The following is a 26,591-nucleotide window of genomic DNA, read 5'->3' as shown; positions in this document are numbered from 1 at the left end:
CCCCCAGCCTAAGATTATACTAGAAGTTGGAAAATGGGATGTACTTAACAGTTACTTCAGAAAAAACACTTTTGCTAGGCTCTATTCAAGCAATAAATGGGACCCCACAGACAGATTAATAGGCAAAATTTGAGTTAACAAAATGACTTTTTTCCAAAAGATTTTTCTAGTTTGTTTGGCATTTTCATGTTTTCCTGTAGAGATTATGGTAGGGAACTTTCCAGGTTAACATTCAACCTGTGTCATAACTGGGTCAATGTACATACAGTTCATAAATCTTATGCAAGAATGCGGCCTTGATACTAATAATTAAAGCAAAAATGTAATTGAAATAAAAAAAAGCAACTTGAATTCTAAAGCATGAGTTCCAGGGAGTTAATTACAGCTTGAGAGGCTACACAGAGGCCTTTTGAATCTTTCTGAAGAACACTTTTGGCTACTTTCAATGGACATTAGAAGTAGATGGCACAGACTTTATGTCTAATTTCACTTCAGAAAAAAAGGTTTTCTTTTTCCTTGATACAGTAATCTTACTACCAGTGTTCTTATAACTATCAGTCATGATTATAGTCATTTGGGGTCTACAAATAGAACAAAAGGACCAAGGAAGGTTACATTGACATGACTAAGCTAGAGAAAGAAAAAAGGACAAAAAGGGTAATATGGATCTATGTGAGGATATAAGATAAGGTAGAATTATCCCTATTAAATGAAAGAAAAGTAAGGGTATTCAGATTTCATATAAGATTCTAGTAGAAAGAAAATGAAAGCCAGGCACCAGTGGCTCATACTTTTAATCCTAGATACTCAGAAGGCTGAGATCTAAGGATCACGATTTGAAGCCAGCCCAGGCAGAAAAGTCTATGAGACTCTTATCTCCAATTAATCACCAAAAAGCCAGAAGTGGAGCTGTGGCTCAAATGGTAGAGCACTAGTTTTGAGAACAAAAGTTCAGGGACAGTGCCCAGGCCCTGAGGTCTAGTCACAGGATACACAAACACACACACACACACACACACACACACACACACACACACATATAAAAGAAAAAAATGAGAAGTAGGCATGATATTTTATATCTATAATCCCAGGAAACAGAGACCAGGGGCAAAACAGTTTCGCCCAGGGACAAAAATAAGAGGTACTGCATCTCCACAAGTAAAATTGGCATGGTAGCTTACACCTGTAATTCCAGCTAGACCAAATGCAATAAATAGGAGGATCACAGTCAGATGCCAGCCCCAAACAAAACTCAAAGTTCATTTTCCTCGAAATAGAGTAATAAACAGAAATGCAGCTCAAATGGTAAGTTCCACAATCCCCAGTACTGCCAAGAAGGTGAGATTTCTATATCTAAGCATCTTTCAAATTAAGTCTTTTTTTTCACACACACTTTCTATACTGGAGTTCTTGGCATGTGTCCTCTCTCCTTTACTATATTACACTAGCTACTAGAGAATGGAAATATTTTCTTTCTTCACCCTCTGCTTCCAACACCACTAAGCACATTGGTGTTGGACATACTATATGCCCAATTAAATCAGATAAGACTTATTTGCTTTTTATTTTGCCAGAGCATTAAAAAGCTATACAAGTTGTCATGTCGAAAACGAACTTTACAACTTTGGTGGGGGGGGGGGTGGATTGGATGTGGGGGGAGGGAGAAGGCTAGGAAGGGATGGGAAGGGGAAACAAAGGAGGAGCCCTACAATGCTTGATAAGAAATGTACTCATTATCTTGCCCATGTAATTGTAACCCCTCTGTACAGTATTTTCACAATAAAAAATAAATAAAAATTTTAAAAAAGTTATAAAACAATGCCTTTGATTAGTATTAGTATTTATCAGAGTTGAGTTCACAACTCTGATTTTACAAAGAAAGAACAAGAATCTATTCTTGGATTGCCCATTCCATGGGCAACACAGGGAATCCAGCCCTCTCACTCCACATCTTTGCCTTGGAGCAGGACCTAGTGAAAGTGATTTAAAAACATTAAACTCAAACTTTTCAGGGATCCCTGATTGTTCTCTGGAACTTTTCTTCTCTGGGAACACCTAGCAACATACTGACTCCAAAGAGATTCTATAGAGTTTGCTTATTGATTCTTTGCCTTCCTCACTTGCTTTTGTTCTGTTGACCCTTTCCCTGATGCATTCCTGCTGGAGATGAAGCCACATGCTGAACCATGGGGAACAGCCTGTAATGAAACAAGCTGCTCCCAATTTTAAATATTGCATGTTGGGGCAAAGGCAGAGTTCCTTTTCCTCTAAAGCTATAACATTAAAAAAATTCTGTTTGATATTCAGAGTTATTTGATCTGGCAGTTTAACAACTGTTGATGTTTTAATTGCTTCTTTAAAGGATTTCATCTACATTTCTAGGTTTATTTTTATTTTACTCTGAAGGAATGTCAATATTAGCCATCACTTTGCCCAGTAAGTTAGCACTACAGGATCTTGAAGTAAAATCCAGTAATTACTGGAGCTGGTAACTTAAGACCCTGCTGAGAAACTTGGCTGTGTCTGAGGAGGCATCTCTGACCATAGAGCTAGCAATCATTTATTATTCTGAATCAATTTTAAGTGTGTTTTGTACCTTCAAGATCAGCTTTCTGTGTTCCCGTGGAAGAGACTGAGGTCACCCTATTCTGGGTGAAAGAAGAATATTAAGTCATTTGTTCCTCACACAAACGTACTCTTGTTAAGATGTACTATGAAGAAAGACTTGATGAGTCTAATCCCTTGGGATCTTACTTCGTTTTTATTTATCTATTTGTAAGTCTACTTCCAAGACCAAATTGAATGCTTTGTTGGTGTGCTATTTACATGCATGGGACTAGCCATTTGGAACCTCTGAACAAAACTACTGACATTCAAAGCATTTTAGAGTTGAAAGGGTCCTCTGAGATCACTCAGTGCAGCCTCTTCTAAATGCTGTAACTTGGATTCATTAGGAAAAGGAGGGCTGGTAAGGCTCACATCTTTGCTCTTCTGTTATATATCCTTTGAATTATTACCATCAAGGAATATTTATTAAATGCTGACATGCTGAACCCAGTCTGAAGCAATTTGCTTCAGAAGGCATGCTTCTTGGCGTTTTAGAGCCTACATGCTAACATCAACAGCACTGACATGCCACATATTGTCACATTCTCTCTTCTGAAGTTTCTTTGCACTCCCTCCCCTTCAATACACACACACACACACACACACACACACACACACACACACACACACACACACACACACTTTGAGGAGATTAAAACAAATTTAAACATTTTGTACTTCTCTGCTTTGAAGTAGCACTGCCAGAAAAAGCTCCCTTTTGCAGGCCATGCTTTGTCCTTGTCAAAGATAATCAAAAGTTAAATGAAAGGACCAGTCAACTGATTGATGGAGGAGGGGTGGGGAGGATGGTTAGAGAGCAGGGGACCTAAGAATGGGGTATATTACTCACTTTCCTGTTTCCTTTTCTGCCTTTACCCTCACTCTTTAAAACTGGGACTTTTAAGATTTTATGCTTATAGACTTAATACTAAAGACTAAAGACTACTCTATATTTGTAGACTACATTGTTATCAGCAACCTTTTAGGGGAATGAAACCAATGACTAATTCAGCTAGCTGCTGTTCCTTCTGAAATTAAAAGTGTTTACAACTCAGAAGCTTCCAAATTAATCTCTTGACTTTTTTCTTTTTTCCTAGTGCCACTTCACTAGGTTTAAAAGGTCAGTCTTGACTTTGGGTGAGGACTTTCTAATTGTAAATCTTCAGTTTTCTTCTTGGCATCCTTTCTCAGTGGATAGCTGAACAGGGCTACTATGTGAAGAATTATAGAAAATAAATTATGAGAGTTAGAAAATTATATGGACACAGAATTGTGTTCTAACCTGTTCTCACCTGGCTCACCTTTTCTGTGTTAATTGTGTGGACCTATCCTAGCTTTCCCCTGTCTAAGGTTGTTGTTTGTGGTTTTGCTTCACTCTAAACTCCACGGGAAAGGTGACTGTTCTCTTTTATTCACTGAGATAAGTCTGTGTATCTCCTATGCTTAGCACAATACTTGGCACATAAAAGGCGTTGAATAAATAATTATTATTTATATTATTTACTTTTGAGTCAGAATCTTGCTATGTCATCCAGGCTCACCTGGAACTTGCAATCTCCTGCCTTCACCTCCTCAGTGCTGGAATTACAGGCATGTAGCACCATGCCTGGCCTAATATTTGCTTGTTGAGTCAACTGTTTATATTCTTATCCCAGTTCTAATATTTGCCTTAACCAGTGTGGATTGAGCCCTCTGACTAAAACAAAGTCTTCCTAGTTATTGATAGTACAAGGTTCTCTATGCATTTCTGTGTATCACTGAGTATACAGTACATTTTGATATACCCAACTACCTTACTCTGGTTTTCCAGTCTTGAAACTCTTCACAGACTCTCTTCTTACACCAGATTTTTTTTTTATTGTGAAAATACTGTACAGAGGGGTTACAATTACATGGGCAAAATAATGAGTACATTTCTTATCAAGCATTGTAGCCTCCTCTTTTGTTTCCCCTTCCCATCCTCCCCCCCCCACCCAATCCTCCTCCCCCCTTTCCCCCCCACCAAAGTTGTAAAGTTTGTTTTCAACATAACGACTTGTTGGGCTGGGAAGGTGGCTCAGTGGTAGAGCGCTTGCCTTGCATGCTCAAGGCCCTGGGTTCGATTCCTCAGCACCACATAAGCAAAAAGAAAAAAGCCGGAAGTGGCAATGTGGCTCAAGTGTTGGGGCACTAGCCTTGAGCTGAAGAGCTGAGGGACAGTGCCCAGGCCCAGAGTTCAAGCCCCACGACTGGACCCAAAAAACAAAAAACAAAAAAAAAACATAAGGACTTGTACATCTCATTGTTGCAATGGATCCACTTCTATCCTTATTTAAACGACTTGTTTTTTCCCTTCCCCTCCACAAATTATACCGACATCAAATACAGTGAAAGCAGGGGTTATACCATCGGGGAGGGACATACAAAGCAACAAAGAAATAATCTTATAAATGATTTCTGACTGAATTAATCATTAATCAGATTTCTGACTGAATTAATCATTCTCCTTCATTCTGATTCCTTCTTTCCTTTATTGTTCACTGTAAGTGTGTTGAGTGTGTGTTTGGTGTGTGTGTGTGTGTGTGTGTGTGTGTGCTGCTACTGGGGCTCCAACTCAGGACCTGGACACTATCTTGAAGCCTTTGTGTTCAAGACTACTGCTCTATCAGTTCAGCCATACCTTCACTTTTGGCTTTTTGGTGGTTAAGTCGATATAAGAATCTCATGAAATTTCCTGCCTAGGTTGGCTTTGAAGTATGATCCTCAGATCTCAGCCTCCTCAATGGCTAGGATTACAGGCCTGAGCCACCAACACCCGGATATTGTTCACTGTTTTTTCAACCTCCTGCTTGATCTCCTATACAGTACTTTAATTTACATAATGAAATCCAGCTCTTTCTACCTCCTCAAAGGACTACACCAAATCATAAACAGTAACAAGTATCTTTTAGACACAAGAACAAAAGAACCCACTAAAACCAGAAGGACAGTAGCAGGTAATTTTAAAGCATCCTATGAAGGTAATGGTATGGAAGTGCTTTCCTGAAGTTCAATTTGCAGTTGTCTACCTTCTTTCTTGTGGATATCACATGACACATCTGTCTTTCAAACTAGACTTTGTGAAGGTTTTGAATTGAGAATGGTCACATGGAATTCTATGGCTTTTGGAATATCTTTGTATTGTTCTCCTTCCAGAACTGAGATGACAGCATGCATTGAAGTAATGTTGCTCTATTTCCAATTATCAGTACAAGATGACAGCAGCACCACAAAGTCAGAAAGTCATATTTATTGACAAACACACACACACACACACACACACACACACACACACACACACACACACATCCTCAGGTTGATAGACTACCAGTTCTATAGTATATATTTTGAAACATATAGCTGAAACTAATGTTTTCTCTCAATTGCCACACATAACAGAATTTAGAAGATACTGGACTTGGTAGATGGCAAAGTTAAAATTGTTGCCTTGATGGTAATTTCATTTCTCAGGATGCAGAATAATTCAAACAAGGAATTGTGCCCCAGTCATAATTTTCAACAGGAAAGAAGACCAGTTGGTGAGACAGTAATAATAGGAACCTTGGGAGAAAACCAGTGTGACATCTTACTTTGTAATAAAGAAGGAAGGAAGTGCTATTGATGGACCCACAACTATTATAGGCTTTACAAAAGCACATTTCAAAAATCAAGAGAAGAAAAAATAGGTATGCCCCTTTGTCTTGACATACTGCATTTTTAAAATGATGAAAGTCTTTCAAAAATGAATGGTCTTAATTTTGGCAAAAGAGAAGCAACAGAAATATCAAAAATAGTCAAATTCAATTTTTTATACCCTACCATATACCCAAATGGACATGACACATACCTAGTAATTATGCATACTCCAGAAAGTACAAGAATATGCATCATCACCTGTAGAGAAGCATATGTAGTATTAAACCTCTGTCGAGATCAATCTCTCTTCCCTAGTTCCCATACATGACAACATTGATCTGTGTGATTACACGGGACTCTCTTTTGTAAGTTCATGCATAGCATGATAAAAAATGAATAGCCTAGAATCAAGTACATGTTGGAGAGGAAGATATATTTCTAAGAATAATACCATATAGATCCAAGCCTTACAAAAATGCAAAAGACCACTAAATGTGTGCAAATACAGAATGAAATATAGTTCTCAAGTGGTAGAGCACCAGCTTTGAGTGGAAAAGCTAATGGACAGTGTCCAGGCTCTGAGTTCAAGCCTTAGTACCAGCACATAAAAATGAGTCATAACTATAAATCCAGTTATCTCTATCAATGACAATGAAGATAGTGGATTGAACATGATTAAGAATGAATTGGAAACTAAAAGTAGATAACAAATTAGAAAAGATTATCTGTTCTCCCAGAGTCCCAAACCCAGAAAAACTGAATGTAAGGGCACTGAAAGAAGTTCCAAAGGTAATCACAAATTATAAGAAGCCATGCACCAGTGGCTCTAGTCTGTAATCCTAGCTACTCAGAAGGCTGAAATCTGAAGCCAGTTGAGACCAAAAAAGTCCCTGTGAGACTCTTACCTTCAATTAACCACTCAATACAAAAAAAAAAAAAAAAAAAACTTTGGAAGTGGCCCTGTGGCTCAAAGTGGAAGAGCACTAGCCTTGAGCAAAAAGAGCTCAGGGACAATGCCCAGGCTCTGAGTTTAAGCTCCACAACCAACAAAAAAATATTACAGGGTGAGCACCCTTAATCCAAAAGTGTGAAATTCAAATATTCCAACTTTTAGCTATTTTTATTTTGGTACTTGGGATCAAACCCAGGACCTTGCACTTGCTAGGCAAGTGCTTTGCCACTGAGCTACATCCTAGCTTCTATTCCAACTTTTTGATGGCCAACATGATACAAATTCCATGTCTGAGCATATGTGACAGATTACAATTAAAACACTGACAGACAATAGTGGCTCACACCTGTAACAAGGAGGCCGAGATCTGAGGATCCCAGTTAGAAGCCAGCCCAGGCAGGCAAATCAGAGATTCTTATATCTAAATGACCAGTAAAAAGTTAGAAGTGCAGATGTAGCTCAAGTGGTAGAGAGCCAGCTATGAGCAAGATACTGAGTTTAAACCCTGAAATACACACACACACACACACACACACACACACACACACACACACGTTAAAATATAGGCACACTAAAAGTTGCATACATTTGCTTTCAGGCTCTGTATATAAGGTGTATGTGAAACAAATTTGTTTTATATTTAGGCTAGGATCTCATTCCCAAGACATCTCCTTATGCATATGCAAATGTTTTGCAATTTAAAAATATTCTAACTCTGAAATACTTCTTTCTGGTCCTAAGCACTTCAAATAAGGAATACTCACCTGTACTCCATGTCTTAAGAGATCATATAAGGATAAGTTTCAAAAGATAAGAGAGAGAACCAAGCACCGTTTTTCCCTCAAAACATAAAATCAGTAGTGATTTGCTGATGATATGATAATATCATATAATATCATATGATGATATGATAATATGCTAGTGAAACAGAGTTCATCACAGAATTATTCCTGAAATGTATTTTTTTTCACTAAAGGAAATGATATTCACTAGGACCTCCTAATTGGTTTTCTAAGAATATGTCACTGTGGAATGACTATGTGTGTCATTTCTTTTTTAAAAAATTTTGTTTTGTATGTCATTTCTTGATAGGATTACTAAATGAGGATTTAAAGAAACAGTATCATAAAATAAGGATCTACTGGGGCAATTAGCTTTGTAAACAAAGAAGCCACCCCAAGCAAAAAAAAATTAAGAAGTCCCTGTGAGACTGTCTGATAGCAGTTAGGGGGATTTAGAGTTAGTTGAACTCTGTGTATCCATTTCAACCTTGAGAGAGTTATGCAGTGGTTCATCATAGAGCTCTGCTCTGTTCAGTATTAGCAAAAAACTTGGACAAAAGTGTTGAAAGTACATATATCAAATTTTTAGATAATATAAAGTTAGAAACAACAGCTAATGTATGCATAGCAAAATTAAGATTAAAAAAGATTGAGAAAGGCTTGAACTGAATGCATCAAGATTACTCTTCACTGGCTAGGCTAGAACCAAGCCAAATTTGGTATCATTTGTAACAAGGTTTGCTTAGAGGCTGGTAAATCATGTCTGATGAAGAATGGTTTGGGTTTTTTTAAGCTTGACAAATAAAAGATTGTAGTTGACTATGGGGTGCTCTTCAATTAATTGAAAAGCAGCTGTACACACAGGAGAAATTACTGGAGTTGGGGAATAACTAAGACCACGTGGAGGGAAAAACTTAGATGTTTGCTTAGTTTAAACAATATTAACTGTGTGGTTTGCTAATACGATAGTAAACTCCTTTCTTGTCAATGGATAAAGAGAAACTAAATGATTTTCTTTCACAGGTAATGTTAAGGTGACTTTTTACTTGATGAAAGGTTAGAAAAGATGAATTCTAATGCCCCTTTCCCTTCCAACTGAGATCATCTGCTCTCTGTGCTGTCAGTTTTGTCAACAACTACTTCCATCCTAATTTTTCTGCGGAAACTCAGTAGTTTGGAATATCACATCACTGATTCCCTTTCTATAAACCTTTCTGCCCCCAAGTGTTTATTCTTCCTCCTTTCTTATCTTTCTTCTATTGAAAGTGACAGCTGGCACAAATATTGATCCAGGTACTTCTATCAGTGGGAATGATAGGAGTGGATGGTACATGATTAAATACCCATTAAATGGTCTATTAAATTAGCAATGCACCAATAGTAGTAATTAAAGTCCTACTCACTTATACCTTTTACAAAAGACTATTTGTACCATCATGGTACACTATAAATCCACTTATTCTTTGCTTTTGTATGTATGTGTTTGGACAAATAAACATCATAACCACATTTTCAAATGATCAAATATTTAGTTTATAGACTCTACTCCAGCTGTAGTGAGAAATATTCTGTCTCATAGAAGTAGCAAGCACTGTTTTGTAATTTAGGATGTTACCTGAAAAAAGTTAAATATATGATCTAATTATTCTACCATACCTTATCAAATGAGGAATTTTTCAGTTGTCTACAATTGTATCAAACTTCTCTTAAGAATTTTTCTCCCTATGTCTAGCCTAAATCACTTCTATGTATGATGATGGTAAGGACCCACAAACCTTGGGTAAAATAAATTACCTTTTTAAAGTTAGAATGAACTTGTGACTTTAAATGAGCATCATTATTCCACAATACTGTGAAATTCAGGAAATTATGTAATCACTTAATCACAATAAAAAAAAAAGAACCTCGGGGAAGGTAGGGAGGGAAGGGATGGTAGAGGGAAAACAATGGAGGGGGTAACAATGCTCAATAAGAAGTGTACTCATTACCTTACTCATGTAACTGTAACCCTCTGTATAGTATCTTTACAATAAAAAAATTACCTTTTCATTGTTGCAAATGTTTATGATTGCTGCATATTTCTTTTAAGTGAATAATGCCACAAGTATTGAGCCTCTACTGTGTGCTGAATGTACCTACATAGATATGTGTATGCATATGTGTGTGTGTTTTAAACATTGCTAGAGATTTGCTGTACTTCTTCAATCTTTGAATCTATTTTGACTTTAACCAATTCGAGGAAATTTTAACCATGTCTTCTAGTGTTTTTAAGCCTTATTATTAATAGTTATACAAAGAGGCTTTAATTCTATGTCAGGTTATGAGTATAATGCATCTTGATCAGTGTCACCCATTCCATCATGCTCCCCCATTTTCTCCCTTCTATTCCTACCCTCAAATTATATAGTTCAAGTTTTACACAATGTGTATTAAATATGACTTCATTTTCTCACCCTTTGTCCCTCCATTACTGTGCTCTGCTCCAACTGCCCCACTCCCCAAACATGTTTCCTTGGATTTTCTCCATAATTTTCTTTCACATCTCCTAATTTTTATTTTATTTATTTATTTACTGTTTTATTTATCTATTTATTTGTTTTGGTGCTGATCCTGGGGCTTGAACTTGGGGCTTGGATGCTGCCCCTTACCTTTTTTGCTCAAGGCTGGTGCTCTACCACTTGAGCCACAGCTCCACTTCAGATTTTTTGTTGGTTAACTGGAAACAAGAGTCTCATAGACTTTTCTGCCCAGGCTGGCTTCTAACCATACTCCTTACATCTCAGCTTCCTGAATAGCTAGGATTACAGGCATGAGCCTTGAGCACCCAGCTCATTTTTCTAAGGTTTTAAGTACATATATGATAGACATTTTTCCTGTCATCTCATGAGCCATTAAGATTTGGCTATTTTTTTTTTATTATTATCAAGAAATTATACCGGGCTGGGAAGGTGGCTCAATGGTAGAATGCTAGCCTTGAGCTACAGAGCTGAGGGACAGTGCTCAGGCCCAGAGTTCAGGCCCCACGACCAACAACAACAACAAAAAGAAGTTATACTAACAGGTTACAATTCCTTAAGTCAGGTTAAGAGTACAGTGCTTTTTTGGTCAATGTTACTCCTTCATTTGTTTGGCTAATTTTTTCCAATTTTCTCTCTTCATTGTCCAGATTGGAAAATTTCTATGTCTGTATCAAGTTCACTGACTTTTGTCTTTTCCTTTCTGCTGTTAAAGTCCATTGAGATATTTTATACTTCAAACATTGAAATTTTCTGTTTTAATATTTTCATTTGGTTCTTTTTAGATACTGTTTAGATACTGTTTTATTCTTGGGAGTCTTTATGTTTTTATTTATGGGAGATATATTTCTCCCTATATCCCTGAGCATAATTATGACAGCTGACTTAAACCCCTTATTTTCCTATTTCAGTATATTATGTCAGAGTTAGTCTCTTTCAATCGTCTGTTGTGAACATGCTCTTTTCCCCCTTTATCATAAGTCAAATACAAAATAAATGCCTTTATTAGGTTGTATAGTAGATATTCTAAAAGAATATGTATTAAATACTTCAGATTGTATATTGAATATGAAGAAAGGTTATGTTAGAGTCTGAATTCTGCTATGTTCTTCCAAATAGTACCTTTTAAAAGCATGCATTTAACTTAGCTGAAATCAAATTGCAAACGTTATTTCTCCTAGAACAAAAGACAGCTCAAAACTAAGTTTAGTACTTTTATATCTAACTGAGCTACATGTAGTCTGCCCTACATATGCACAATTCAGAAGATAGCCAGACTTAGATAGAATTGATATGAAGAATTTAAAGTCTCCCTCTGACTCTTTCCTTTCAAGGATTTTCCTCTTACTTTCCAGTGGCTATGCTCACCTTTGAACTCTATCTAGTTTTCCATCCTAGTGAGAATTCAGATTTCTGAGCTTTTATCACCCCACAAAGTAGTTAAAGTCACTTTTTTTATTATTTTTAAGGAGTTGATTAAAAGGAGTTAATTTCACAAGTCAAGTTATGAGTACAATGCTTCTTGGGCAATGTCACCCCTTCCTTTGTTTCCCCCCATTTTCTCCCTCCCATTCCTACCCACAGGTTACATAGTTCATTTTTATCTAGTGTATATTGAATACAATAACTGTATTTGTTTACCTTTCTTTCCTTCATTCCTATAAAAGTTACTTTTTAAAAATGGAAACCTAGAAGTAGAGGTATGGCTCAAGTAGTAGAGTGCTATCCTTGAGTTGCGGCTAACCAAGAGCGAGAAACCCTGAGTTCAATTCCCAATACTTCCATAAAAATATAGGGGGAAGCTTTCCCAATTTGTCTTCTTTCAAATACCAACTCATCTCCCTTGTATGTCATCTGCCTTCTTTTGTTTCTTCTTCAGTATCTTTAAGTGGGTTTTTCTATTTTATCCAAAGTACATAGTTGTCTGCAAGAGGGTTGATCTGACAGGAACTTACTTGACCATGATGAGTAGTAGAGTCATCCTGGAATGTATCTACTCACACATTTAAGAAGAGAATACTGAGGAGGCTCAAAAAGGTGAAGTGATTTTTCCAATGTCATGAAGCTAGAAATGAAAAGAACTATAGCTTAAATATAGCTGGTATGGCTTTAAATCCAGAGCATCTCTATGTGTTACCTTTAAATATCAGGAATCCTCTTCCTCCGATACTATTGTCATTGAAGAATAAACCCTCACTCTTTTGTCTTAATTGCTCATTTGGAAAGGGCCTCACTTTTTCAGCAATAGGTTCCATTTTATGAAAGGAAATTGTCTCATGCCTTTCTTTCCAATGGTCTTTCTGAATGACAGCCTAACAACCTGTTCACAAAATAGCTTAGGGAGCTCTTTGATATTTCTGTGTTAGGAAAAAAAGTGGAAGACAAGAGGTTTTACTCAGCTCAAATTATTCCCCTAAATATGTTACCTTATTAATTCTCATAGAAAATTTTGCCTTTTGAATTTTCCTATAACTTTTTTTTTGTCAGTCCTGGGGCTTAAACTCAGGGCCCGTGTGTTGTTCCTGAGCTCTTTTGTTCAAGGCTAAGACTACCACTTTGAGCCAGAGTGCCACTTCCCATTTTCTGCTGGTTAATTGGAGGTAAAAGTCTCACAGACATTCTTACCTGGGCTGGCTTCGAACTAGATCTGATCCTCAGATCTCAGCTTTCTGAGTAGCTAGGATTACAGATGTGAGTCACTGGGGCCCAACTCCTATAACTGTTGTTTTTTTTAATAATATAATGGGTTTTACTTATCATACAGCATTCATTAAACAATGATCTCTGGCCTTTAGTAGAGTTATTCTGACTATAGAGTAGTATTAAATATAATAATAAGATATCTTTTTGGTAGTATTTCTGTCTTCTATGTGAAGAACACATCATTTCATCTTCAGTTTAAGTCCTATCACTAATAAAAATGTTAAGATGGTGTATTAGTAGGTTTGGAGGTGTGGCTCATTTAGTAGAGCAATAGCCAATGAGCAAAAGCATCAGGCACTGAGTTCAAGTATCTATATTGGACCTCCTTCCTCCCTTCCCCCCCCCCAAAAAAAGAAAAATCTGGGCTGAGAAGGGGGCTCAGCTTGCCTTGCATGCTTAAGGCCCTGGGTTCAATTCCTCAGCACCATCTAAGCAGAAAAAAAAGCTGGAAGTAGTGGTGTGGCTCAAGTGATAGAGCGCTAGCCTTGAGCTGAAGAGCTGAGGGACAGCACCCAGGCCCAGAGTTCAGGTCCTACGACTGGATCCCCTCCCAAAAAAATATGTATGGTGTAGTAAATTTTTAAAATACAACAGGTGTGTGGAAAAAAAAATTTGAGTACCAAGTCTATCCTAAACACTTTGCTGATTACTGAATATGTAATAATAAGCAAAACAATCATAATCCTGCTTCCTAGGACTTTTTTAATCTGGTAGACAAGTTACACAACTAGACAATAATAAAGTGAAAATTAAGTGCGAACATTGACGAAAAGACAGAGTATTGTGGGAGATAAATAGCTGTACCTAACCTTTCTAAGGTATAGGAGAGCAGAGAAGACCCACCCACCTCCACAAATTAAAACTTCATTTCTAGAAGTCAAAACTTGGTTTCAGGGGCTGGAAAGGTGGCTCAGTCGTAGAGCGCTTGCCTTGCATGCATGAAGCCCTGGTTTCGATTCCTCAGCACCACATAAACAGAAAAAGCCGGAAGTGGTGCTGTGGCCCAAGTGGTAGAGTGCTAGCCTTGAGCTGAAGAGCTGAGGGACAGTGCCCAGGCCCAGAGTTCAGGCCCCATGACTGACAAAAAAAAAAACAAAAAAAAAACAAAGAACTTGGTTTCAGATCTCACATCTGTTGCTAACAGTTCTATCATTGGTAGCATTAGTCTCTGCTGCTTTTATAGGTATTTTAATTGAAAAGATTGTGAAGTTCTCTAATATATAAGATGAATTTAATAGATAATATCACCAGTATCAAAACAGATATGGGGAGTGCTTATCATTTATACTTTTTATGCAATGCTATGATTTATTTAGAACAATCTTGTTTGTTTGCTATTCTTATTATTCTCTTATTATTCTCTGAAAACTTCATCAACTCATTTCTATTTTTAAGTAATCCTTGGTATGGGACCTTGAAAAAACTCCAAGTCTCTGAAAACTCAAATAAATATCATTAATTGGTTTCCGATTGATCACATTCTTATTTACTTCCTCAAAAAACTCACATAAGTCAATGTACATAATTTCTGTATGAAGAAAATGCATGGTCTCTCCCTATTGAATTACCTCTATTTACATATTTGTTCTTATATATTAAGGTGTTTGTACTTGAAATGAAGGATATTTCAGAACTAGAATAAATTAAATAATTTCCAAGCCCTAATATTTTTTTTTATTGTGAAAATACCATATAGAGGGGTTGCAATTACAATGAGTACAGATAATGAGTACATTTCTTATCAAGCATTGTTGCCTCCTCCTTTGTTTCCCCTTCCTATCCCTTCCCATCTTTCACCCCCCCCAACCCCTCCACCCCCACACCCTTACTCCCGGCCAAAGTTGTAAAGTTCATTTTTCGACATAATGACTTGTACATCTCATTGTTGCAATGGGTCCACTTATATCCCTATTTAAACAATTTGTTTTTTCCCTTCCCCATCCAATATCAAATACAGTGAAAGCAGGGGTTATATCGTGGGGGGAGGGACATACAAAGCAACAAAGAAATCACCTTATAAATATGTTAGAAACAATCACATGAAAGAAAAAACATTTGAGTACTTGCCTTGGAGTTCATTTTACCAAACATCAACTTATCTGACCTTTTCTGCTTGTCTCAGACCTATACTAGTTATTGCAAATAAAGGAAACCATGGGACCTATGTTTCTTTGGGCCTGGCTTACTTCACTTAATATAATTTTTTTCCAAGTCTTTCCATTTCCTAACAAATTCTTCCTGATGGAGGCATAGAATTCCATTGTGTATATATACCACATTTTCTTGATCCATTCATCTGATGAGGGGCATCTGGGTTGGTTCCATATCTTAGCTATGGTAAATTATGCTGCAATAAACATAGTCGTTCTGGTAGCTTTAGTATGGTCTTGTTTGTGATCATTTGGGTAAATGCCCAAAAGTAGGATTGCTGGGTCATAGGGAAGCTCTATGTGGAGTTTTTTGAGGAACCTCCATACTACTTTCCAAAGTGGTTGAACAAGTTTACACTCCCACCAACAATGCAGTAAGGTTCCCTTCTGTCCACATCCCCTCCAGCATCTGTTGTTATTAGAGTTCTTGATTATAGCCATTCTAACTGGGGTGAGGTGATATTTCAGTGTTGTTTTGATTTGCATTTCTTTTATGGCCAGGGAGGTTGAGCATTTCTTCATGTGTCTATTGGCCATCCTTCTTTCCTCTTCAGAGAAGTTTCTCTTTAAGTCTTTAGCCCACTTATTTATTAGGCAGTTGTTTCTTTGAAGATTTGTTGTTGGGGGATTTAATTTTTTGAGTTCCAGGCATATTTTAGATATGAGACCCTTGTCCATTGTATAGCTAGTTAAGATCTTCTCCCAATCCGTGGGCTTTCTATTAATCTTGCCAGCTATGTCCTTTGCCATGCAGAAGCTCTGCAATTTCATGCAATCCCATTTGTCCAACCTTTCTTTGATTTGTTGTGTTTCTGGATCTCTATTAAGAAAATTTCAGCCTGTGTCAAGGAGGCCTAGGGTTTCTCCTATTCCATCCTGTAATGTTTTCAGAGTGTCTGCTTTGACTCCGAGGTCTTTGATCCATTTGGAGTTGGTTCTGGTGCAGCATGATATATAAGGATCTAACTTTAGTTTTCTACAAGTGATTAACCAGTTTTTCCAGCACCATTTACTGAAGAGGCTGTCTTTCTTCCATTCTATTTTTTTTTAAGCTCCCTTATCGAAAATTAGATAGCTATATGTCTGTGGGTTCATTTCTGGGTTTTCAATTCTATTCCATTGGTCCTGAGGTCTGTTCTTGTGCCAGTACCATGTTGTTTTGATTACTATGGCTTTGTAGTAGAGTTTGAAATTTGGTATTGATATTCCTCCAGCACCATTCTTTCTGTTAAGGATCATTTCTGCTATTCATGGTCTTTTATTGTTCCATATGAATTTTTGGATTGCCTCTCCTATTTCCTTGAAGAACGAGGTTGGAATATTCATAGGTATTGCATTGAATTTGAAGATAACCTTGGGAAGTATTGCCATTTTCATGATGTTGATCCTTCCAATCCAGGAGCATGAGAGGTTTTTCCAATTTCTAAGTTCTGTTTTGATTTCCCTTTTCAGGTTTTTAAAGTTTTCATCATAGAGGTTCTTCACTTATTTGGTTAAGTTAATTCTTAGGCATTTTATTTTTTGTGGGGCTATTATGAATGGAGTTGCTTTCCTGATTTCAGATACCATCTTCTCATTGTTGGCATACAGAAAAGCCATTGATTTTTGAGGGTTAATTTTATACCCTGCTACTTTGCCAAAGTTTTGAATCAGCTTGAGTAATTTGGGAGTGGTGTCTGTGGGATTCTTTAAGTACAAGATCATATCATCTGCCAAGAGGGAGAGTTTTACTTCTTCTTTCCCTAGTTGGATCCCCTTTATGTTTGCATCTTGTCTTATTGCTGTAGCTAGGCATTCTAATACTAGATTGAAGAGAAGTGGAGAGAGTGGACATCCTTGTCTCATTCCTGATTTAAGAGGAAATGGCTTTTGTTTTTCACCACTAAATATAATGATGGCTGTAGGTTTGTCATATACAGCTTTTATTGTATTGAGGAATGTTCCATGGATTCCTAGTTTTGCCTTCATCATAAAGGGACGTTGGATCTTATCAAATAACTTTTCTGCATCTATTGAGATAACCTTGTGATTCTTATCCTTGCTCTTGTTGATGTGGTGAATTATATTAATTGATTTGCATATATTAGACCAGCTTTGCATCCCTGAAATGAATCCTGTTTGATCATGGTGTATGATTTTTTGGATCAATTGTTGAAGTCGATTGGCCAAAATTTTGTTGAGAAGTTTTGCATCAATGTTCATCAGAGAAATGGGTCTATAGTTCTCTTTCTTTGATGAGTCCCTGCTGGTTTGGGGATGAGGTTTATGATGGCTTCATAGAACAAGTTTGGTAGTGAGCTTTCTCTTTCAATTTCATTGAAGAGTTAGAGAAGTATTGGTGTGAGCTCTGCTTTGAAGGCCTTGTAGAATTCTGCTGTAAATCCATCTGGTCCTGGGCTTTTCTTAGATGGGAGGTCTCTTATTGCTGTTTCTATTCCAATGCTTGATATGGGCCTGTTAAGATGGTTTAACTCATCTTGGTTTAGTTTCGGCATGTAGATGTTTGCTAGGAAAAACATTTGTTTTAATCGGTAAAAAAAAAAGATCAGAGATAAACCCTTTTCATCTTCTCCATCCAGAAATCACAAATTATTGCCACTTTATGCCAATTGCTCTTTATTTCAAGTTCCTCTTCCATTCAATTTTGTGTTTGTAACTTTGTTTGAGACAAGGTAATGCTACTTAGTAGAGACTAGCCTTCAACTCCTGATTCTCCTGCCTTTGCCTCCCAAGCAGTGAGATTACAAATGTCTATGCATCATTACCACCATGCTTAGCTCAGTTTTTCAATAATAGCATTTTTTCTTTTTATTGTGAAAATACTGTACAGAGGGGTTACAATTACATGGGCAAGATAATGAGTATATTTCTTATCAAGCATTGTAGCCTCCTCCTTTGTTTACCCTTCCCATCCCTTCCCATCCTCCCCCCGTCTTCCCAATTAATAGCATTTTTAATATGTTAAATCAGTCACCAGTTTCCATATGTCATGTGTTTTATTATAACCAAAAGACCACAAAACCCTATGCAAACATGAAATACATTCTAAGGTTTTTTTCCATATATGCTTTCTTCCATAATGTCTGGTCATTTACAAAGTTCTACACAACATACATGTTTACTAACCATTAGTTAACCATATATTTTCTCATGGGTGTTAGTATATTGGAATGATGAAAGTATATCAGCAGAAAGGAAATGGAAAATAATTAAGTGGTAAGTGGTTTGTGGAACAAATTATTCCTTAAATTACTTCTTTCTGAAAGTAAACAATTTACTCTGTTCTTTCTGCCAAAGGAAGCCGAATTCCTATTGAAAATAGGTGACTTGAACTCTTCAAAGAAATCGTTATTCTTTAGTAATCTGCCTTCCTGTGAAGTGACAGTTCTTTCTGAAATGTATTACCTATTTCCTACAAGAACACTTTCACTCTTTTAGCAGTCAAATGAGTTAATTTCCCTTCACTTTCATCAAAACCATTTCTAAACCTCATCATAGTTTCTCCTGTGAAACCAGTCAGTTTTGGTTGTATCTGTACACAACGACTGTCTTGAGAAAAAGAAAATCTTTGGAAGAATTAAATATAAGGTAGTTTTGAAAGCAATAGGTTGGATTCAATCTAAATAAACTTATTTTTGAAAGATACACACACACACACACACACACACACACACCACATTTTTTTGATCCGTTCATCTACTGAGGGGAGATCTGGGTTGGTTCCATATCTTAGCTATGGTGAATAATGCTGTGATAAGTATAGTTGTGCTGGTAGCCTTTGTATGGCCTTGTTTGTGATTGTTTGGGTAAATGCCTAAAAGTGGGATTGCTGGGTCATAGGGGAAGTCTATGTGGAGTCTTTTGAGGAACCTTCATACTGCTTTCCAAAGTGGTTGAACAAGTTTATACTCCCACCAACAATGCAGCTGGGTTCCCTTTTGGTCACATCCCCTCCAGCATCTGTTATTGGAGTTCTTATAGCCATTCTAACTGGGGTGAGGTGAAATCTCAATGTTGTTTTGATTTGCATTTCTTTTCTGGCTAGAGAAGTTGAGCATTTCTTCATGTGTTTATTGGCCATTCTTATTTCCTCTTCAGAGAAGTCTCTAAGATTTTTGCCCACTTATTAATGGAGTGGTTGTTTCTTTGGGGATTTGTTGTTGGGGCATTCAATTTTTTGAGTTCTAAGTATATTTTAGACATGAAACCCTTGTCTGTTGTGTGGCTAGTGAAGATCTTTTCCCAATCTGTGGGCTTGACTGTTAAACAGCATGAATTAAAATAGATTTTGTAGTCTAGCAGGGGTTGTAACTTGAGAAATGTCTATTGATGATGAAATCCCAGAGCTGATCAATAATTAGCCTTTTAGCAAAAAAGTCACTGTTAGTTTGTTATATTTTTTTTCCTATAACCAACAGTCATTGGGTGCATTTATAAACACTTTAGATACCAAGCAAACATAACTAGAATCACACCTGGGCCATTCAGCTTCTCCAACCTCGTTAACTGAAAAGATATAGATTAATTGGAGGGAGTTCAGAGGAGAGTAACAAAAATGATTAAGGGGCCAGAGGGATTGATTTATGAGCTAAGATTAAAAGAATTTTGTCTATACAATTTAGCTAAGTGATGACTAAGGAGGAGGGGTGGGGACACAACTGTCTGAATGGTGTAAACACCAAGGAGCGAAGATAATAATTTACTATGCAACATGAGAATATAACTAGGCCTAATAAGCTATAATTACCCACAGGAATAACAGAATAACTATTTCAGGGAAACTCAGAACCATGATACTGCCAACTTGTTTCTCAAGGAGACACTGACTAATATTATAACTCAGATTAATGTTGTTATGGTATAGTTCAAATCCAGCCTAGTGCTCAGGTATACATAGTTCTATTTTTATTAGCACTGGTGAGCCTTTCAAAGTTTAATTCCAATAGTGTTCATATAACAGCTCTTCCTTTTAGGTTTACTATGAAACTAATTGTAAAGCACCAAAATATGATGTGAAATAGAAATGAGAAAAATCTTTCACTCTGCTTGGGATTGTAAATAAAGCAGAAGTCATATTGCTTATTTTTGGACTATTTACTAATTCTCATATTGTATTTCACATTGAGAAAAGTTCAATTCTAGCATTATTGGAGGGAAAAAGACTCTACAAATAAATCTTTCTGGCTTCATGATTTGTGTAAACTTTGGAATGTGGTTCTTCAGAAAACAAATTAGTCTGTGGGTAGCTGCAGGCTAAATTATTTGGCTAATTCCTATTGTGCTATCATGACATTCCCGAGCATTGCTATTTAACCTTGCCAGATAAGATTCTGCATGTCACTGCAGTGAAAGCAGCTTCTTTTGTATGCATACTTTTCTCCTTCTCCTTTGTGTTAGGAGTCTTCATGGGGCTATCCCATATTAGAAATACTCTTTTGAGGGATTTTTTTTCCTCCATAATTGCAGTGACAAGCTCTTTTGGTTTTATTTTACATTTTGTACTTCCCTGTCAACCTCTCCGGATTTAATAATATCTCGATGAAAATTTTATTTATTGGTACAGTGGTGAGGTTTGATCCCCAGGCCTCCTACATAGCAGAAGTGTCTAACTTCTGGGTATCTACCCAGTTCTTAATATTTTAAACAAATTTTGATTTTAGAGTAGTTTTAGAATTACAGAACAATTAGAAAGATACTTAGAGTTCATATGTCCCATCCTTGTGAGTCTCCTATTACCTTAATATGGTATAAATATTATACCAAATGGACTAATACTAATACATTATTATTAACTAAAATTTGTACTTTAATCACATTTCCATAGACTTTGCCTAGTTCTTTTTTACATTTTAAGGCCCTATCCTGGATGCCTTTGTACATTTAATCATCAGGTTTTCTTAATTTTCCTATTAACTAGCAATTTCTCAGATTTCCCCTGTTTTCAGTTATCTTCACAGTTCTGTGAAGCAAGAAAATCCGGGAAACTCTTTTCTTCAGTCAACCAAGGAAAAACCCTAAGTGGAGCTGTGACTCAGTTGGTAGGGTGCTATCTTTGAGCAGAAAAAGCTAAGAGACAGCACCCAGTAGTGATGTACTCAAGCACATGTGTGTGTGTGCAGATGTGCACGCACAAACACACATATACAGAGTTCCTCAATTGGGATTTAACTGATGTTTGTCTTGTGATTAGGCTGAGTTTATAGGCTTTGAAAGTAATACCATGGAAGTAAAATGCTCTTCAAAATCCATCATATGAAAGGAACACACTATCAACATGACTTCATGATCAGTGTTAACTTTGGTTATGAGGTCAAGGTAATTTGTGTTAGATTTCTCCACTGGAGATTTATCGTTTTTCTTCTTCTTCTTTTTTTTTTTTTTGGTGAGGGGGGTCCGGTTGTGGGGCCTGAACTCTGGGCCTGGGCGCTGTCCGTCAGCTCTTCAGCTCAAGGCTAACGCTCTACCACTTGAGCCACAGAGCCACTTCTGGCTTTTTTCTTTTTGCTTATGTGGTGCAGAGGAATCGAACCCAGGACCTCATGCATGCAAGGCAAGCGCTCTACCACTGAGCTACCTTCCCAGCCCTGATCGTTTTCCTTCTTTTTATACTTTACTGTTTGCAAGGGAATCCTGCTGTGCAGCCTATACTTAAGGAGTGGGAAATTGTGCTTTGGGTTATAATCCAAAAATAGTTTTTTGTTTTTGTTCAAATCAGGCCCCCTTTGGCTATTAGGAGGGTTTTTAGTTGGCTTCTGTTTCACCTTGATATGTCCACATTCATATGAGCTTTTATTGAACACTTTTTAGCTTTATGGCATTACTGGATACTGCAGTCCTATATGTAGACTTCCTACACCAGTGAGTCCTATAATCAACTCATTCTCCAAGGATCCCTGGCTCATTTCAGTACAGAATAGTATTAGAAAACTAGGTCTAAATGCTAGACTTGCTGTCTAATATTGGGTATAGACTACTAGGCCTTCTCAGCTGATAAAAGAAGATATATGTGTACCTTCCTCATATACAGAGACACAAATCTATATTTCTGTATGTAGCCACCTGGATCTGTATTAACCTAAACTTGACTTCATACTGATGTCATATAAATATAAACCATTCTAGTATTCTCTACTGTCTGCTTGTAACTTCCTACTCATATCCTCCATCTATCTACTTGATCATTCCAATCCAATACATAGGAATAACAGTTTTAAATTAACTTACCCATCTGTAGGGACTTTGTCATAAAATATATGTACACGTTGATTTAGACTTTCCTTTATCTTCAGCCTTACAAATTCAACTCACTCTCAAAGTTATTTACAGCTTGTTACCTAAGCCCTTTTCTCCTACCTACTTCAATAAAGTTGCTTTGTACATACATATTTAGGTTCTTTTGTTGGGGGGGGGGGGTCTAGTCATAGGGCCTGAACTCTGGGCCTGGGCGCTGTCCCTCAATTCTTCAGCTCAAGGCTAGCGCTCTACCACTTAAGCCACAGTGCCACTTCTGGCTTTTTTCTTTTTGCTTATGTGGTGCTGAGGAATCGAACCCAGGGCATCAGGCATGCAAGGCAAGCGCTCTACCACTGAGCCACCTTCCCAGCTCATATTTAGGTTCTTTTGTCAAGTTATGCATACTATGCTGAGATCCATCTCATGATGATTTTTAAATGATTTTTTTAATTGTCATCAGTGTTTTTTGCATGGCCAGGCACCAGTGGTTCACACCTGTAATCCTAGCTACTCAGCAGGCTGAGATCTGTGGATTGCAGTTCAAAACCAGTCTGAGCAAGAAAACTCTATGAGACTCTTATCTCTAATTAACCACAAAATGGCAGAAGTGGAGCTTTGGCTCACATGGCAGAACACTAGGCTTGAGCAAAAGAGCTGAGGGACAGTACCCAGTCCTCAAGTTCAAGCCCTAGTACCAGCACACACATACACACACACACACACACACACACACACACACACACACACACACACACAAACAAACATGCAGATTGCATGCTTTAAGATTCACTCTGTGGTATAATATTGTATGTACTTTGAAAAACGTCATGTAGCCACCTTTATAAAATCTTGCAGAATAGTTTTGTCACCATAAAAATCTTCTGTGTACCACCTATTCAACCCTTTCCCTTCTTCCTCGAACCTCTGACCACTTCTATTTGAAATCTGTTTACAATCTGTACAGGTCTGCACTTTCCAAAATGTAGCATACATGGAACAGTGCACAAATGACTGGCTTAACAATATTTACTTGGAATTCATGTTTTTTTGTGGTGAAAAACCTTTTTATTTCTCACAGAATAGTGTCCCATTATATGGATTTGCCAATTTGATTATCCATCAACTTTAAACAATACCATGGTTGTTTCTAGTTTGGAGAGATTATGAATAAAGCTCCTATAAACATTTTATTCAGGCTTTTATGTGGATATAACTTTCAAATAAGTTGAATAACTATTAAAAAGAACAATTGCTGGACCAAGTTGACTTGCCATTTTTGCCTTCTCATCAGCAATGAGGGTCCTTGTTGCTATGCATCTTGGCTAACAACTGGTATTGTTACTTTTTTAGCCTTTCTAGTGAGTGGACTTCATTTTCTTTATTTGTATTTCACTATGAGAAGCTTACCCACTTTGACTGGTTAAGATCAAATGGATAAGCAATAGTTTTCTTTATACTGATTAATTCTTTTTAGATTAGACTTGAGGAAGCTTATATAGCATTGGGCTTTGTTTATATTGGAAATAAGGTGTTTAAAATTCAGTCTGTTCCTTTTTATAAATGTACGGGGTTTGTGCTTCTGTATTAATTACCTACAAGTTAGGCAAAGGAAGCACCTGCTAAAGTGAATGCTAAGTCATTGGTGGCAGAGAATCGATCCTATGAGATTGTTGTGCAGGGAGTTGAAAGTAGTTTTATTAGGAAGCAAGATGCCTATAAGGTCATTATTTTCTGGATGAACTCGACTCACTTCATTCTCTCCCTTATTGCTTTCATACCCTGCGTTCATGTCTCACACACACATATAAACACACACCTTTCTATCCTCACCACCTAAACCTGGAAAAGCAATGAGGAAGACTAAAATGTACTCAGAATATATATGCAGGAGTTCTTCAATGAAACTATTATATACAATGAGAAGTACAAGTTGTCATGTCGAAAACGAGCTTTACAACGTTGGTGGGAGGGGGGGAGGATAGGGTGGGGGGGAGGGGGGAGGCTGGGAAGGGATGTGAAGGGTAAACAAAGGAGGAGGCTGCAATGCTTGGTAAGAAATGTATGCATTATCCTGCCCATGTAATTGTAACCCCTCTGTACAGTATGTTCACAAATAAAATAAAGAAACTATTATATACTTACGTCTGATCCTCATATTTGTTCTATAATACTGGGGGTAGAAACCAGAGAGTCATACATGCTAAGCAATCATTCTCTCACAGGACTACACCATAAACCTTGTATCTAATTTTCATTGCCTTTTCATAGAACTTTTCTTGTGTATATGTGCTGGTACTAGGACTTGAACTCAGCAATTCTTGCCCTTGCTTAGCTTTTTTCCATAAGCCTGTACTACTTGAGCCACTGCTCCAATTTCAGTTGTTTTTCTTCCTGCTTAATTGAAGCTAACAGTCTCGAGGAATTTTTGGCCTGGGCTATCTTTGAACGTTCATCCTCACATCTCAGACTCCTGAGTAGTTAGGATTATAGAAATGAGCCAGCAGTACCTTCTTTTCATTTCCTTCTTTTGTCAGTTGTGGCGCTTGAGCTCTTTTGCTTAAGGCCTGTGCTTTACAACTTTGAGCCACAGCTCCACTTCTGGTTTTCTGGTCGCTAACTGGAGATAAAAGTCTTATGGACTTGTCTGCCCTGGAGATAAGAGTGTTAAAGACTTATCTGCCTGGTCTGGCTTTGAACCCTGATCCTCAGATCTCATCCTCATCTTGAGTAGCTAGGATTACAGGTGTGAGCCACCAGCGCCCAACTTCATTGTCCTTTTACACAAACTTGAGTCCTCTGAGGATTACTCAGCACTACCAAGATGTCCATGTCTCTCCTAAGCTGCAAACTTATCTTTTCCCCTTCAATCCCTATTGTTTGTTTGTTTGTTTTGTTCACAAGATATTCGATTTATTAGGGGCATATTAGGTTTAAAAAAGTGTTGAAACCAAATTCATTTGAAAAATTAACAGGATGTAAACTCCAATTGATTAAACATGAATGAGTACCAGGCACTTTTGTATATATTACTATTACAAACATATAAGATAATTGTTGGCTCCCATTTTATACCTGAGGAAAGGAGGACGAAAGGGGGATGTTTCAATATATGCTATTTATATGCTATTCCTTCTGCCTATCATATGCTTCAGTTCCATCTTTCTCTAACAATGTGCCCAACCTACAGAAGCCAGTTCAGATGTCACCTTCCTAGATGGTAGTCTTGGCCTTTCTCATGTCAATTCATGAGCAATCTGATAGTTGCACTGGTCACAGTCATCCTAATAAACTGTCAGTATGCAAGGAGCAATGTTCATATGTTACTACTATTTTTGTATTCCTACTTCATTTCAGTAATTCATGTGGTACATAGTAGTTTATCACTTCGTGTTTGATGAATGATATGGTGGTTTGTGGAAGTGCACATATTTTTGTATTGCTGTGGATGGATGGTTTTCGAACTATTTGAGTAAATTTATTTAGACAAAGGTTAAATCTCTTGGAAGGGGTAGAAGTATAAGGTGGTGATAACTAGCAATACAGCACATATAAAAACTGAAACAATTTTTACAATGAAAAGAATACTTGTAATATTTATGTGTGTGTGTGTGTGTGTGTGTGTGGTTGCTTGAACTCAGATATTTCCACTCTCTCTTAGCTTTTTTATTCAAAGTTGATGCTCCCCCACTTGAGACATAGCTCCACTTTTTTTGCAGGTTAATTGGAGATGAGTCTCACAGACTTTTTTGTGTAGTATTTTGTGCAGTATTTTTTTATTTTTATTTTTATTGTGAAAATACTGTACAGGGGGGTTACAATTACATGGGCAAGATAATCTCACAGACTTTTTTGCTGGGCTGGCTTGGAGTCTTGATCCTCAGATTTCAGCTTCTTTAGTAGCTAGGATTACAGACCTGAGACACCAGCACCTAGCCACATTTTTATCTTTGAAAACAAAAAAAACCCTACTGTTTCATAACATAAAGTACAGAAA

This window comes from Dipodomys spectabilis, unplaced genomic scaffold (assembly GCF_019054845.1).
Source record: "Dipodomys spectabilis isolate Male_0828 unplaced genomic scaffold, ASM1905484v1 ptg000176l, whole genome shotgun sequence".
Classification (NCBI taxonomy): Eukaryota; Metazoa; Chordata; class Mammalia; order Rodentia; family Heteromyidae; genus Dipodomys; species Dipodomys spectabilis.
Note: the sequence above shows the minus strand (reverse complement) of the source record.